The 17,849-nt window shown below is 38.6% G+C and overlaps 1 protein-coding gene across 3 annotated transcripts in view; it reads right to left on the minus strand.

Moving 5' to 3' along the window:
* Sema6d (semaphorin 6D) overlaps positions 1–17,849 on the minus strand; it is a 583,228-nt gene that overhangs the window by 298,054 nt on the left and 267,325 nt on the right. For all 3 annotated transcript variants that reach the window (XM_048793841.1, XM_048793842.1, XM_048793844.1), the window contains one exon: positions 7,533–7,603. The gene's annotated coding sequence lies outside the window, so the exon portion shown is untranslated. The remainder of the gene's footprint in view (positions 1–7,532; positions 7,604–17,849) is intronic.

Raw genomic sequence — 17,849 nt, forward strand, 5'->3', positions numbered from 1 at the left:
GTTAATCTTCTTATCATGCTCTTGGGGGGAGCATTTTAATGAGTCTGAAATGAATGGCTCCAACCAAGTCAACCCAACAAGGTAGAATCAATGACCCCAGGTGTTCCAAATTGCTAATATACACAAGTTATTAGCACAGGATTGACAACATAATTTACATGCAGCTTCTGGTACAAGTTCATATGGTATTTGAAAACTCATCCTTTCAGAGGAAACAAACAAACCAACCCTCCAAACCAAGTAATGTGTAATGAATTCCAGAAAAAGGATATACTTTCATAAAATTTTGGAACTATCCAATTTGTGAATCTAGCCAATAAGTTTTGGTTAAATAAAATCATATTTTGGTGAAAATAAAACATATTTTATATTATGAAATGTCAGTTTCTGATTCATCTATTTTATTCACACACCATTAATCTTTAATTGTGCAATGTGATCTTTCTACATGACTACAAAGTATTATTGACTCTTGCTTGTTCAAATATAAACATATATTTTGCATGAAAGATAGATTTGTGCATAAAGATAAGACCTGCCCAAGACCTCCCAGACAAAGAAGGGAGGTGAGGGTGTGCCCAGAGTGTAAGTGGATCAGTCAGAAGAAAACTATGGAAAATAGAAGAAAAGTACTTTTGAACTGGGGTAAATGGGATGACCTTATAGAAGAAAAAAACAAATCAGAGAGCATGCCTGGGGTGTGTTAGCTCCAGTCTACATTCTCCCTCACTCCTGTTTCCAGTATTGGTTTCCTAAGTGACTTCAATTTTTTTATGAGGGGGAACAGGAACATAAGTATGGTTGTAAACTGGGCCTAGAGAGGTGGGATAAACAGTATAGAATTCTAAGCTTTTCTTCTCTTTAGCACTGATTTGTGTTTCATTGAACCTGAGAATAATGTATATCAAGTTCTTTATCTAATAAAATAAAGTCCATCTCTTTTCATCAAATAAAACTTTACATTTTAAGATCGTAAAAGTGATATAGAATTATCCTGAAATGAAACCTCCAAGTTAGCAAGAGAAAGCTCTTTCTAACCAGATCCTAACTTTTCCATTTCATTTCTCTGCCAACCTTCCTATGAAATCCATTCTTCAACTAATCACCAGAATTAAATAGAGCTTAGTGAATGGAGGAATGAATGAAGTGCCAACACCTCAACTATAGAGTTATCTTCTGTCTCTCTGCCACTGCTTAGAGTACTTTAGTTATTGCTTCTGAAACATGCCCAAATATCCTTCAAGATCCAGAATAAACCTCCCCTGTAACACATGTTTTCTCTACAATCTTTGTTCTCCCTGTGTTCTGTACAAAACCCCCACTTTAGCCCCTCCATTCAGCAGCATGGTCATGTACAACTTAAGGAAGGCATTCCTGTGTCCTTTCTTAGTTCCCTTCCAAGGATGTTTAATAAATAAAAAATGAATAAAACAACATAGAAGCATTGTTAGACTGTTCAAAAGGGAAGGAACTGAAGCAAGGGTAATCGAATATATAATCCCAAGCTTTGAAGATAGGAATCTTTGCAAAAAAATTCATGAATAGAAACTAATTTAACAAAACATTCTAAGAGCTAATTTCAAGCAAAATAAAGTAATATGATGATTTGACTTAGAAGAATCTGGGATGCTCTCAGTTTTCCTGTCTCTCACCCTCTACCCCTCAAGTGAATTGTCTGACCTGCTGTCCTCCTTACCTGGAATTTCATGGTCCCTTACAAAGGTTTAAATTATGAGCATTTGTGGATTTAGAAGTAAGGACTGAGCATCTAGTGGCTTTTCAACTAGTGTTTAGGTTGCCTACACAAACATATGATCTGCCAACAAAGGAAGTGATTAAGGATATAAGATGTACAAAAATGAAAACCAAATATCCTGCCAAGGATCCTGCAGTCAGAGTGCGCTAGTTGAAACAGAGTGTTCAAAATATTCTGTGTGATAGGTCTTAGATGCTATAGATTTATTTTCCTCATCTGAAAAATGGGGATAATACTTCATAGGGAGGTTATGGAACATAAATAAGATTATGCATGTAAATAACTGAGCACAGTGCCCGGCACACATACAAGTTCAAATATATTGGCTATGATTATGATTATGAATGAGTCAGGCATTTTTTAGCTTAGGTAAAAATAGCCTTTCTATTATTCAACAAACTAACTGAATGTATACTACTGACTTGGCACTTGTCAGGTTAGGCTCTATTACACAAGTCACAAACTGCCCCTCATCTCAGAAACTCAATACCACAAAAGCTTGTAATCTTGCTCATGGTTTCAGGTCCAACAAGGGGTCAATAGAGATTCTGCTCCACATAGTCACTCATGATCTCAGATAATGGAGACTCCTTTATCTTGAAGCTACACCATCTAGAAGACATGCCTGTAGAGTACCATGAAACTATGCTGTATAGTCATATCATAAAGTCATTAAAAACTGCATCTGGGCTTTCACTCTCTGCAAAGAGCACACAGATCACTTTCTTCACAGAGCATTGTCCAGAATTTGTCATAGCACCTGCCTAATTACAAAAAGGCCTAGGAATACAGGGGGCAAAGGGATCATCTGCTGCTCATTACTGCCTTTGCCTAAATACTCTATTTGGGGAAAACAAAAATGATGACAACTGAGTTTGCATGTAGCAACTGGCATAGGTATTAAATGGCTTTAATTAAGCCAACACCTACTAAAGTGATGCTACATAAATGAGCATTTCATTGAGGTCACATAAGATTCTTTGAGAAGCGTCATATTTTAAGAGACATTTTGGAGTCAAGGTAACATCTGCTGCAAATATATATATATATATATATATATATATATATACACATACACACACACACACACACACATATTCCTAAGTTTAACACTTAATGCCACATGGCTCTTGTGCAATAAAGTTTGCATTACTTAGAAATAAAAATGTTGGTAGTTTGTTTATAGTAGTTCTATGGGAACAAAGAAGAAAGCTCTCAAGTAGTGGGCAGACATTCTACAACTAATTAGGCTATTTATCCTTCAATCAACTTCTCTGAATAGAAAGGAGAGAGGCTTCTGGCTAAGTCCTTCTGACCCCAGTGGCAGCAGGGAAGGCTTGTTTTCCTCATGGCTCAGCCGTAAGCCTGCCTCAGGCGGCCCTCAGCTTTTTCCAGACTCAGCTCACCTCATGGGCCTGAAAGCAAGGCGACAAGCTGACAGGAACGAAGCCAGAATTCTTGGCCTTCTCTTCTGCCTCATGAGCCAAGGGAAAGGAGGCCACCTTCCCAGGTCCAGTCAGCTAGGAATTAAGCCTCCTCCTCCTTGTCTCTTCCTTTGCCCTTGCCAGACAGCCTGTGGACAGCCTTCCCAGGCTTCCGGCTTTCCCAGCCAGCTGGGGAAGGCATGGCCTCTCCAGATCCACAAGCTCGCCAGCAAGTTCTTTCTTTCTTTGCACAAGCCAGAATAGGAAGATTACAAAGCCACCATTACAAAATGGTCACTAATGGGTAGCTTAAGAGACCAACAGGGAAAAGAAGAGTTTGGGGGTTAAAGAAAAAGGGGAAAAAAGTTGAGTTTCTAGCAGTATAGTCATGATTTTTCATAGTTTTCTGACAATCAGAACAAACGTTTTCCTTTCAGGGGACCTCAGGCAGGCTGGCAGACATGTTTCTGAAATCTGTTCAGAGCCACATGTCATTAGCTTTCCTTTATAAGAAGCTTTCTTTTTGAGCATTAACCCCAATTCTCTAATGCATAAAAAATTCAAGTTCATACTTTATGAAGAGGCACAAATGTTAGTACCAAATCTCTATTTTACATACAGATATCCTGGGGAAGGATGAGAAAGCAGCTGGAGATGCTCTTTCCTTCAGACTGTTTAATGAGCACCAAGGGACTTGAGCATGATGACCGGATTCAACCTGTGATGTGGATCTTTCCAAGGTTGGCCTTGGTGTCTCTTGGCCCTGGGACCTCCCTGGCTCAGCCACAACTCACACCATGGTGCTGACTCTCTGATTTGGCCTGGTATTCTCAAGGGTCTACTGGGTTCCACAAATCCCAGGTCTTATCCATCACTGGGTTTGGACCCAAATCAAACTTCCTTCTACAGCAGCCAAGGGAAAGGGCCCAGTGATTAGCAGGTACAGCAAGCTGTGACTGTGAGGCCACTGCTTCTTCCGATGCTTGTCCCCATCCCCAAGGCTGCCAGTAGGATTAGCAAAAGATTTTTTCCCCCTCAGGCTCATCTGAGGTAGAACCCAAATCTTTCTCTTCCCACAAACACCATGACTCTTACAGGAACAGGGCATTGTCAAACTTTATTCACTTACAGTTTCAAATGCTAGGTTAGCATTTGAAAGGTTAGACAAGGGAAAAATGTACTCCTCAGCTCTCTCCAGAGAAATGTATCTTCATTTACTCTTTGTCTATAGAACTAAGCAACCAGGTAAGTAGTCCTTGACAGAACCAAAGCACATTCAAGCTATAAAAGTGATTCGACCTCCTACCTTACACTGCAGAGTTCAGTTCCAATCATCAAATCGACATTTTCCACTTTAACAATTTTCAGATCCATTCTTTACCTAGCTCTCCCTTATATATGTGTGTCTCATTTAATTCTCCATTCCACTTAATTATATTAATGTCATTGATATTTTCTAGGTGATGAATTTGAAGCTAATAAGAAAGCAAGAGACACAGATCACAAGATCAATGTCATACAGATTATAAAAGATGGAAGCAAAATTGACTCCACGTGTCTTTAGCTTCAAAGCCCCAGTTCTTTCTACTATATCAAGGCACTCACATTCCTCCAATACAACCCTGGGGCCATTTTGGATGGTGGAGAATAATAACATGGTTAGGAAACAGGCAAGATTCTAGCATCCTCACTATCTCAGATTTGTTTTATAGTTTTTACATATTTGGTTTCCATAAAAGATTTTCCTTTAAAATAAGAAAAGTTGGAACACAGTATGCTATGCCATTTGGCATCCTATTTCTGACTTCCTACTTAGGAAAAAAATAAGAGCTAAGAGAGCAATACATAACTGCCAAGGTATCTTCTAAGGATAAAATTACTCAACAATCTTCTGTTAATTGCCATGATTACCATATTAACTTACTAGGCAATCAGAGATGATACCCTATACTCCCCAGTGGCCCCAATTTTGTCTCGTAGGTCAAAATATTAATTAAGAAATATGAGAATAGCTAAGTTTCAGATTCTTTTAATATCTTTTCTGTTTGGGAGAAAATATCAAATTGCCCCCACTCTTGGGGTTTAGAAAGGATGGTCTGATAATGAGGACAAGTGAAATTGTTTCTAATCCTAATGCTGCCAATAGTTAGCAGTGCAACTTTGAGTAAAACATGCCATTTTGGGGGTGGCAGTTTTTAAAAATGTTGTCTATCTCTAACACAGTCTGATTTCTCCATACAATAAGGCTCTCCAAAGGAATAGGATGGTAGAACTCACCCCAGTGTCTGTTCCAGTGGCACTTTGGTTCCTTTAAGGATGTATAAAGCAAAGTCAAAGTAATGTGATCTCAAAATTCAGCTGTCTTAAGTGACTCCCCATCAGTCATAATTGCATTCTGTCTGTCTGATGCTCTCACTTAGCTTTGCTTTCCAGTGATAAAAATTTGTGCCTTTATTCTTTTACTGCACTTTCTTTTTCTTCTCTCCTCTCTCTCTGCTCCCTTTCTTTCTCCTGTTAATTCTTCAGGCTTTTCCCTCTCCAAGGCTCCTCCTCTCTCTGTGTGTCTGAGTCTCTATCCAAGTGTGTATGATATGTGTATGTAGCCTGACAAAACTGTCTCCTTGGGTTGGCATATTTCAGAAACTGTCCCCCTTTCTTCTAATGCACTTTTGTTAAGTTTGGGTGTTACTCTGGGGACTTTAACAGTCATGCCCAGTACTCTTTCTAGGAAAACACCTAATAAAACTGAAGGAGCAAATCAAATGAGCAGTTTAACTCCTCCCACCAGGCCCAGCCCTACTCTGCCTCCTGCCAAGCCCACTCTCTACTGCCATCTCATGGTGAATCAGCCTCTTTCTGAGAATTAAATTTTCTGTTGTGAAGACCCCCATAAAAGTAGACATAAATTATAAAGGGTCATGTGTGCTAAAGCAGCAGTCTTTTCTCATAGATCAGTTAGGACATGGAGGATTAGTATACCTCTGAATATTTTCATATGAATCACTGAATAGTTGTAAGTTTAAGCAAAGTGTATATCAGAACTTTCAAAAAGTAACAAGTAAAAGTGACTTAATCCAAAAATAAGTCCTGGACTAGAAAAATCCCACCTTTTGTGGGATAAAGGGATTAGTTAAAACTAGAATCTTAGAGATATATTTACAGGGAATAACCTAACTGACTCCACGGGTTAAGCAATGCTTTCAAGACAAAGACTATGACAGGCTCTGAGTATCTCAAGGCGTCTATAAGGGCATTCACAGTCACTATGAAGTCCATGCACTGTGCAGCATCCCTATGTTTGCATGGGGCTGTGTGCTTCACTGACCCTGTCCTTCTAACATTCACAACGCAAAGCAGTCACTTGTCCCAGTCAATTGACAGCCTCTCGTTGGCATTTCATTGCTTCCTGTCTCTTGTCCATCAAAATCAGCATTATTTCCCTCCATAGACACCCTACAACTTGCCCTGCTGTTTGAACTGTCCACCAGACAGGACGCTTTTTTTTTTTTTTAAAGAGAGAGAGAGAGAGAGAGAGAGAGAGAGAGAGAATTTTTTTTTAATATTTATTTTTTAGTTTTCGGCGGATACAACATCTTTGTTTGTATGTGGTGCTGAGGATCGAACCCGGGCCGCACACATGCCAGGCGAGCGCGCTACCGCTTGAGCCACATCCCCAGCCCAGACAGGACCCTTATAGTAGGTATATTTGGTTATTGAAAGAACACAATTTACATTCAATGAAATTTGAAAACACCCTGTGAAAGATTTTCATTGTACAGCATACAACAATCTGACCTAGATTTTTATTCAAACTGTATGTTTTAAGCTGTGCTTTTATTATTTATTTTCCTCCTGTTGTATTTTTCTACTTTGACAAAGAGAGCTTCAAAAATAACAATAAAACTTGAATTTTGATCCATACTAAATAAAGAATCCAATCTGAAGTTCATTGGTTTAGACAAAAGGGAATGAAAGGAATGGAGAGGGATGAGAATAGGAAAGACAGTAGAATGAATCTGACATACCTTTCCTATGTTCATATAGGAATCCACAACTAGTGAAACTCCACATCATGTACAACCACAAAAATGGAAAGTTATACTCAATGTATGTTTAATATGTCAAATCACATTCTACTATCACGTATAACTAAAAAGAACCAATAAATTTTTTTAAAAAAGAATCCAATCTGAAACATTAAATAGTCAAGCACATCTAACACCATTTTGAAGCAAAAACCAAGATTAGATTAAATACTCCCCAAGAAGAATGAATTTCCGAATTTCAAATTTAAATCAAATAATAGTGTAATTCCATACAAAAGATGCAATAGCAAAATATCCATGCCTTACTGTTAGGAGTCTGGGGCTTCTCCTGGGTTCCACGCTGCCAATCTATGACCAAAAATCCAGGATTCTGCATTCTACAGTAAATGGGAAAAAATAAAGATGATAAAGATATTAAGATGGCTACAAAGACAGTGAAAATGTGTTGTATATAGATTACTAGAGGAGGAGAAAATAAATTGAAATTAGACTCATAATTCCATTATATTTAAGCAATTCCAGGCCTTCAACCAAAAACATTTCTTCATAGAAAGCCAGTATGTAAGCCAACAGCCTTGTACAGGTCTTGACAGAGCATGAGGCACACTCTGGGCACACAAGACTGCCAGGTGGAACAAGGAATGGAATGGAGACACACCGAAGTGCACAGTAACAATGCCATTTCCTTGCAAGTGATTCTGATTAGTTCATGGAAAAATCCTATTGTGGTCAAAGTGTGTCTATAACCTTTGTTGATCTCTCTTTTAACTTTAGATACAACAGATTACAAGATTTATCTAGAATTTAGTTAATAGGATTTTGTTTCCAATGCATTTGTATTTACATGTCTTGTATTTATCCCATATCTTAGGAGTTTCCATTTATCTACTTATAGTACAGATAAAGCATTTGCTTATTGAAAGATTTTAAATTTAAAACTGAATAAATTGAAAGAAAATCTCAATAATGTACTTTTGATATACCAATGTAGGAAGTATCATGAAGGGAATAATAAGTGACTGAATTTGAGGAATATGAGTTATTTAAATAAGAGAGGTTCACATAGATGGGAGATTGGAAGCTGCATGAAGTACTTTTTTGTTAACTTTATCTACAATATGTAGTATAGGAAATGGCATGCACTAAGTACTTGGTAAATAATTTTTTAAATAAACGAACAAATAAACAGCTTCAGGAGAATCTAGCTGTTTAAATGTTTGAACTGCTAGCAGGCATGGAGCAGTTTGTGGATCACTGCAGTTCTATTATCTAGCACAGGTCCTTAATCTAGCAGTACTCTGAATACTTGATGAATGTAAACTGAATAGGTTTAATCATTATGACTTAAAAGAATTCTTAAAAAAAAATTAAGGACATTTTGATGTTCCCACTCTAGCCCTGAAAAGATCTTAAAGCAACTGTTTCAAAAGTCTGGCTTCAGACATGCTATTCCAAGGTCGGAGATCTGCCTTAGGAACAGGCAATAAGGGAGTTTACTGCCTGTAGAGAACTCTAAACCCAACTGAAAGCTGATCTGCTTTTTATTACCACCACATACTGACTTTTCTCAATTGTTTCAGTGATAAGCACCCCTCCCCACCAAGCACCGTGCACTATTTGGTACAGCACTGGATTTTTAAAAGTGAAATATTTCTCTAAACTGGGTAAGAATTATACTGATTCAGAATTTGGGGTGACAGACATTTTGTACTCAGATGCCCCAAGAGTTCAAGGGCTGATGGAAAGGAAGATTTAGGAATTTTCTACATGGAAACTCCCAAGGAGTTCTGCACAGGAAGCAGTGAAAGGCAGTCTTGGTCATCATCCTGAATGACTCCCAGTGTGGTGGTGCAGATATGTAAGTGTGGTCCAAAGGAAAGGCTCCTTTCTCTGGCTGGTGTCCATCAGTCGGGGCAATTTCACCTGGGCCATTCAAACCTGGATACTGGATGTTGGTAATTGATCTGTGCTTTCCTGACATTTTTGCTATAGAAAATAACTAAAGAGAAATGCTGCTTCAATCCTTGTACAGCCTATCAATGGCAAGGGGGACAGAATGATTGTGATCAGTAGACGGTCTTATGGGAAGTCCTGCACACTGCTTCGGATCCCTCCCTTTTGCTCCCTAACTGGCTCACTTCATGTCTAGTGGTACCTCTTCCAAGCTTAGCCTTTTGGCTGGCTGTGGGCCTTACTGACCTGTCTCCTTTCTCAGGTCCCCGCACCATTCACTTAAACCAAGTCTATGAGTTCCGGCTTCTCCCTGCTGGCTTCCTTGCTGAGCTGGTGCTCAGGGTTTAAGCCATTGTATCTCCAGACCATCTTATTCCTGTTTGATTGCAATGGTTGAAATGCTTAGTAGGATGGTTTTCACTAATACTGTTAACTCAGGACAAATTTGGTATCACAGAAACAACTTCAATGATTTCCAGTGATGGAAATCACTTTCAGCTGCAAGTACCTTTTCAACAATGAAGAGATATGAATACACACACAGTATTGCATAGGATTTAAATTCAAAAGGAGGACAAAACTGATTTTTGTTGACTCTACTGTATTTTCAACATGGCGATGGAATCTAGTGCAGCCAGTGACAAACAGTGGCACAAGCCTGTTATTTACATAACATGTGTACCAGCCTACGATTCACCAAGCACTATTACATTAACTGTCTCATCTGAACCTCATAACAACCCCGTCGGCACTCTTTCAATACTACAGATGAGGAACAACACTAAGGCCCTTGCTTCTGCAAGGAAACTTCCCAGAGGACAGAGCTAGCAGTGGAAATGTCCAACCTGTCTTCTTTATAGTTTATCCTCCAGCAGGCACATCTACTAAGTGGCACTGAAGCTTCTGGTTTAGGTCTTACAGAAACACCCCTCTCACTGTGATACAGAACTTCACCAATTTTCTCTTAGCATTCCAGCAGGGAAAGAAAAAAAGAGTCAACATGCTAATCCCAAGCAAGATGTCATGATGTGTAAAAGGAATGTGTAAAAGGAATGCAATCAGGGAGAGAAACAAGGGCACTCCCATTTCCCACCTATGGGATCAGCTCTTATGAGTTCATCCCAAATTCAATAGCCTTTTCATCTTTCTATCCTCTAAATATGCCATTGAGCTAGCAATTTCAAATTACTTTCCCCCATAAATTTGCCAATTTTCTTGAATTCTCAGCCTTTAAATGTTTAATGAGAACTCACTGGGCATGTGGCCTTATGTCAACTCACCTTCTCCAGGCAGCATTTTGTAGGAAGCATTAGCATAAATACCAACATGCTTACATCATAATTACTTTAATTCCCTTAGCCCCAACCAGACCAGAGTGTGTCAGTCTACACTGATTTCAGGGGTTGGGAATGACTACTGGTCCATGAAACCCAAATGATAATAAGGGATTGGAAACTTGGCACATGACTTCTGAAAGGATCCCAGCTTTGCAGAAAGGAGGAAGCAAGGCTCCTACATGGATGCAAGCAAGTCACGATTTTTCATATTCAGGTTCTCATTTCTAAAATGATAAAAATTCTTACGCATGTGAAGAAAAGGGAGCCCTGTACACTGTTGGTGGGATTGCAAATTGGTACTAAAAAACAGTTTGGAGGTTCCTCAAAAACTAAAAATGAACCCAACAATCACACTTCTGGTTCTATATCCAAAAGAACTGAAATTAGTGTCTTGGAAGAGATACATTCCTGTGTTCACTGTAGCACTACTCACAACAGCCAAGGAACTGAAACAGTGTGTCTTCCTGCAGAGGAATGGACAAAGAAAATGTGATAATATTTACAGCGGAATATTATTCAGATCCCCAAAAGAAAACCCTACCATTTGTGACAACTGGGGTGATCTTTGAGGACATTTTGCTGAGTCAAGTAAGTCAGACACAGAAAGGCAAATACTACATGTCCTCACTTATATGTAGATTCTAAATAAGATGAACTCACAAAGAGTAGAAAGGTGGTTGCTATAGGCCAGGGGTGGAGAAATGGGGAGATTTTGGTCAAGAAGTACAGAATTTCAGTTACATATGAATAAGTTCTGGACTTCAACATATTAACTACAGTTAATAGTAATGTGTTGTATACCTGAAATACAACGAAAAAGTAGATCTTAAGTGTTCTTAAAACTTAAAATGGTAACCCTGCGATGAATTAACTTGGTTGTAGGAATCATTTCAAAATATATATGTATATGAAAACATTTCTTTGAATATGTTAAATGCATATCTTTTTTATTTGTCAATTATACAACTATAAAACTGTAGGAAAATAAAAATTCATTCTTATCTTCATGTTATTTATCCACAAAAACCTGCAAATATGAACATTTTAGAATTGGAAAAAACACAAAATATTATTACAGAGATGTCCAGACCCTTTCCTGGGTTTAGAATAGAAAGTTAGGGGCATTTTGCATTCATAAGTTATAAACAAGTTTTAACACAACTGGAAATGTTGCAAAAAAGTGTCTAGGCAGAAAGAAAACTATCTGACATGCGGATAATTATTTATACACATACCCACTGCACTGTGGTCTATATTTAGGGGCACATTATTAACAACCAGACAACGAACAGTTGGAGAAGGTTGGGTTAGAGTCCAAGTTTAAATAGTTATAATCTTATTAGAGATATTTCCATTTTTCTTATATAATAGAAATCCAGATATTCATTTGTAAAAGTGTATTTATTGACTACCTACTGTGTGCAAAGAACTGTGAGTACAGAACAGAAGAAGTTCTTGTGTTTATTGACTACCATATTCCAGGCACTGTGCAAAACATGTTTACTTGTGTGTTTGTGAGTGGTACGCAAGGGGAAAGGAGGTATAGGAGGAGAGAGGACCAGAGAAGACTCCATTTTACTCAGTACTGGGATTCACACATATTTGGCAAACTTGTAGAATTATCTGATTATCTGTAAGACTTCAGAGTTTTCCAATAAGAGTCTTAAATCATAAAAATCCCACTTTGCCTATGACAGTACCTCTTATATCTGTGGGGTAGGGGAATCCATGGAACTGTTACTTAGACTCGTGTTCTGACTTAACTTTACATGAATCCACATACCTGATACTTGTCTATTAAAGGAGGAGAAAAGGTCTTTTGGCAAGAATGAAGAGTGGTTGATGTACCTAGAGAATGGCAAAGGACAGGACCCCACTTTAGCACCTTCACTGTATGAGAAAATCAGCCATAATGCAGTGGTAACAGCAGGTGGTCTACTATGGTGTATACCAGTGGCTCCTCAAACCAACAGTCTCAGAAAAGGGAAAAGCAGACGGGCTTGTGAAATGACATGCTGGCCAGTCTGGGAGTATCAGGAGGCAAGACCGGTGCATAGGGTAGCAGTAGACTGGCGGAAGCAAAGACAACAGGTATTAACAACAATTCCAGAAGCCACATGGAGGACAGGGTAGCAGATTTCCTAAGATAACTGATGCATTTCTTAATGAGCACATATGAGACACCTCTAGGGAAGAAGTGCTGCAGGGGATGAATTTATTATAATAGCATCCAGAAAAAGACTTTTCATCATTTGTGTGATCCTGCAAATGTGTTTTGCATGGAAAATGTATTTTACTTTATATTTCTAAACTGCATGACAATGCGAGTTTATTATCTTCATCTTACTGATAAGGGATTATTAGCTCAGAAAAAAAAATCTCTTCTTCAAGTTGCTATATGAGTTAAATGGTGGCCCTCAAAATATATGCCCAGATCATAATCCCACAATCTGTGGAATTTGGCAAAAGATGTGACTGAATTAAGGAGAGGATGGGCCCCACTGTGGATTATCCTGGTGGACCCTAAAGGCAATCATGTGCTTTCTCACAAGAGAGGGGGAAAAATAGTTCAGGGATATACCACAGAGGAAAACACACAAAAGAGAGGAGGTAACAATGTGACAAGAGGAGAAGACTGACTGAGTGCTGCAGCCACAAGTCAAGATGTGACTGGAGACACTAGAAGTAAGAAGAGGCAGGGGAAATATTCTCTCTAAAGAATTTTGAGGAACCACAGCTATGCCAACACTCTGATTTCAAATTTCTGGCCTCTGGAACAGTGAGAGAATGAATTTCTGTTTCAAACCATCAAGCCTCGGATAATTCGTTTCAGCAGTCACAGGAAACCAATGCAGCCACACACCTAGTAAGAGGACAAGACTTGATTTAGACCTAGGTTCATCCTTCCTTAAAATCTGCTCCCTTTGGGTCACACTGGAAGTCTCTCAGACACCTTAATGTGCTCTTGGGCTAGATATGATGCCCTCCTGCCCTCTGCTTTCACAGCCACCAACTTCTCCTTGAAAATGCACTGTAAAGGGCTGAGGAATTTTGGAGATCTAACCTATTTTCCTTTGTAAAGTTAAAAGTTACTAGGTATGTTAAGCTTTTAGTAAGACTGTCATCTAGTCAGGACCACAGGAGTTGAGAAGGGAGTTTTGAGATGGGAGTTATGGGCTGAGATGATCAGCAAAAGGTTTATGGAGGAGTAGGTTTTGAATTGTGGAGAAATGGACACATGTGTTTGAATACTTGTAAAGAACCAGGTAGAACATTGTAGGATTTTTGAAAGTTTGAATAATATTTCAAGGGGAAAATTAAAAGTCCCAGAGAGAGTAAACTGTGTGACCCAGTTTGCAATTGAAAATGTTGTGCTAAGATGAAAAACTAATTAATTTAGATCCTGGTTGTTTCTGCTGTTGATATTGAAGAGTGTCATCGTCCCTTGTGTAATCTGAGGTATTCTTGTTTACTTGCTGCAGATCTTTTTCTTTAAAAAAATAAAAATAAAGTTCTTCCCACATCCAAGTTCATTATTCAATTGGTTTTGTGGCTGCATCTCCTTGTGGTCAGGCATTTGTTTCCTGTCCACGTGCCTCTCTCAATGCCATCTGTTTTGCTAAGGGATTTAATGAATTACGAGCCAGAGCAGGCACACAGGGGCCAGGAAAGCTGGGTTCTAAAAGAACAGGTTTTCACTTTACTTAAGCCCTTCCCTATCCGATCTAAGGTGAATTACATAATCTTTTCAATGGATAAAATTACCTGTACTCTTGCCTAACCTTAATGAGAATGAGAAGGGCTTTTATCTATTCATTATAAATAGGATAATCACAATTTGCTGTGGCTTACAGAAATAGGAAAAAAACAAACAAACAAAAAAAGCAAACCACCACAGGTAATGTGTTTTTCATTTTATCTGCAAAGAAAAGAACTTGATAGTTTTAATTTTAGTTCATTATAGTCAACAACTTAATCTCTGATGGCAGAGAAGCAAGAAATATGTTTTATATTTAGGGCAGTAATGGCATTGTGCCCAACTGACACTTATAAGGACTGTAGGAAAGAGGTTCCTCTGAAACATGTATGTGTGTTTCAGCACTGAGAGGAAGGGGCTGAGGTTTGGCATGTGGGGTGTGACATTTGCCTTTAGAATCTCTCATCAGATAACCCATGTGGTACCTGCCTGCTATGAGGCATGGAACTGAGAGCTCTGAGAAGCAGAGGGGTCTAAAGAATCATCTTTGCCTTAAAAGTCTGGTTGGCAAGTTAAGACATAATTTCCTAAATTTTATATAAGAGTTCAAGACAACAAAAATAGCAAAAGCAGGACACATTTAATTATTGATAATTGCTACAGGATGTCAAAGAAGTAAAGAGAGCATATCATATTGGAGTGGTCTGGAAAAACTCCATGACAGTACCAAGATTTGAAATGAATCATGCCAGATGGATGCAAAAGGGAAAAATCAATATCTCAAATCATGTGCCACGACCAACATTGACTTGAAGAAAATGCACATCTGTAGTATTCTTCTTCCATCACAGGATAAATGTGAGTACACCAACAGAAACATAGACATTTTTCCAGTATTTTACCAATATGTCCTTCAAGTTCAAGTCCCAATGTTGAGGATTTATTCTTTGGAGTCTGTTTGTATTGGCCTTAGCTCATCCCCCTTAAATTAACATATGAGAACCAGATTTTCCATTCCAAATAGAGTGACTCATCCTAGGGCAGAAAGCAATTAAAGTTCCAAAAAGAAGCCTTTTCCAAATATCCTGCACTCTTGGCTTTAACAGGGAGACTTTTCTAATGAGCATTATTTATAATTATCATTATCATCATTAATTTTAAAGCTGGACTCTGGATCCATGCAAGCATAATATCTTTCTAAAGGATCAGATCTGACAGACAAAAATCTCAGATTCTCAGTCTTCCAGATCCAGCATAAGCATTTGTCCAGCAAACATCACGGAATGCCTACTTCACACCAGGTGAAGTTTCCAGTGCTGCAAGTGCCCAGGGTGGGTGAGTCCAAGGTCTGGGAGTGTGCTGGTGTCAGGGCGACTGTGAGGATACAGAGGATAAGCAAGCAGTCTAATGAATAAAGGCAATTTCAGACTGCAAGCTGTCTGGTGTGAGGAAGTACTGACAATGTGATGAGTGGAGAGTGACTGTGGGGGTGGCAGAGGTGGGAGTGCAGTGATTTTAGTCAGTGTGATCACTAAGGCTTCTCTGAGAAGGTCGCCTTTGAAGTAAGAACCATGAATGAAGGCAGTGATCTGAAGACCAAGTGAGGTGTGGTCCAGAGAGAGAAGAGCAAGCACAAGGCCCAGGGATGAAAATGAGCTTGTTCAGGGACCAACAAGAAGGCCAGGACCCAGAAGCAGAGGGAGAAGGTTGGTTTTGGAGAAAAGCAAGAAGAAACAGGCAGGAATCAGACCTTTTGGGGCTTTATGATCCTTGAAAAGGGATCAAGATGCCAATTTGAACAAACATCAACAGTGAGTTCTCAAGATCAAGGCAAATTTAGTTGAGTTAATTTCTAGATCATTATATCTGCTGTTGTATGTTAAGATTGGTAACAAACATTTAAAATACTTACATATGACATTTCCCAAAAATACGATGCTTACCCAGGCTAGGATTTGTTGTTTACACATTCTGATATTCTTATCATGGTTTAAATAAAAATTAGGGGATTTTTACAGCATATTTCAATACTACCCCTCCCCCCTTCAGCAATATCATCTGCACAAAAATGTGGAAAACAGAAAAAAGTCACAATCACATTAACATAACAAGCTGCCCATTGTCAGTGGCTCTCTTCCTTCTTATTCACATAGAATCATGCAGTGGTTTTAATCAGAACACATATATGATTTTTTTCAACATTTCAAAGCCCATTTCAAATATTTTTTATTTTGTGAGATTTGATTATTGGCAGGAAGATTTCTACAGGCAACCCTAAGTAAGCCTGGCCTACCCAGATGCATTGATTACTGTTTGTAATGATTTCCCCACCTCTTTGGCTCAGATCTTCACTTCTTATCAAAACTGGTCTTAGAAAGGACTTGAGAAGAAAAGCAATTTCTGATAAGCAGTAATGAGCCTGACTCCTCCTTACTGAGCTCTCTGGGTATAAAAATTAGATTCTAAGTAATTTCTTAATAATTTCTGAGAATTCACAGGAGGAGAGTTCCTCCTCTTAGTAGAGTGTCATTTGGTTGTAAATGAGGAGACACAGCTGTGGGATGCTAATTAGAAGACTTTAACCTCACCTAACAATTTCTCAACAAAACCTAGAGAACAGGCATTTTTCTCAGTCTCTGTGTAGGAATTTAGAACTCTCTGACTTGGGGATTAATATGAGGATCTAGAGAGTTTAAAAGGTCAATGAGGAAGTTAGAGGAATTGATTTTTAGGAATGGATTTTGTTTCATAAATTCATGTACTATTTAGGAAACTGAAGTAGAAAAACTAAATACAGTAGATTCTAAACACTCTGTGTACTACTTCACATTTCCCCCCGGACAGTTATCTCTGTTATCACTGCAAAGATGAAATCATTTTAATAGAATTTCCACCAGAAATTCTTAAGAGAGTCTATCTAGTATTCGTTTAAGTGGCAGGCTTTAGGAAAAAAAGCAAGCAAAAATTGTTTATTTTGAGATTATTTTATGTTTCAAAATTTAAATAATTTCCCTTACAGGTATCACAGCATGTCAAATTTATTATAATCAATGCAAATTCCCATCCTCATCTCCCTTCACCTGTCATTCCCTGATCTTTCCTAATTTGATAAATTGCCACAGACTCATTGCTAAACAAAGCTATGTCTTTTCTTGATTCTCTTATTTCTCTCAAATCATCCAGCATTCAATATCCAATGTATCTGTAAGTCATTCTACAAAAAACACCACATGGCTACAACTAAGATGTTGTTGGAAGTGTTTTCATCTGGAGGTTCAGCTGGAAAGAAACTAATTCCAATCCCATTCAGGTTATCAGCAGGATTTATTTCCTTTTACTGAGGGGCCTGACTTTTTTACTGGCTATTGGCTGAAGGCTTCTTTCAGGTCACAGAGGCCACCAGAATTGCCTAGAAGCTGTCTACATGTCCTCGCCAGGTAGATGTCTGTATGAGTCCATTTACTTCCTCAAGTCTACAAGAAGAATATCTGACTCTAATGGACCAAACAGAGGCCTTAACACAGGAGGTAGAATTATTGGCCTTATCTGAGGGTCTGCCTGACATATATTGACCAATCTTCCTTCCTTCCTTCCTTCCTTCCTTCCTTCCTTCCTTCCTTCCTTCCTTCCTTCCTT

The sequence above is a fragment of the Marmota marmota genome, unplaced genomic scaffold (assembly GCF_001458135.2).
Source record: "Marmota marmota marmota unplaced genomic scaffold, marMar, whole genome shotgun sequence".
In the NCBI taxonomy this organism is placed as follows: domain Eukaryota; kingdom Metazoa; phylum Chordata; class Mammalia; order Rodentia; family Sciuridae; genus Marmota; species Marmota marmota.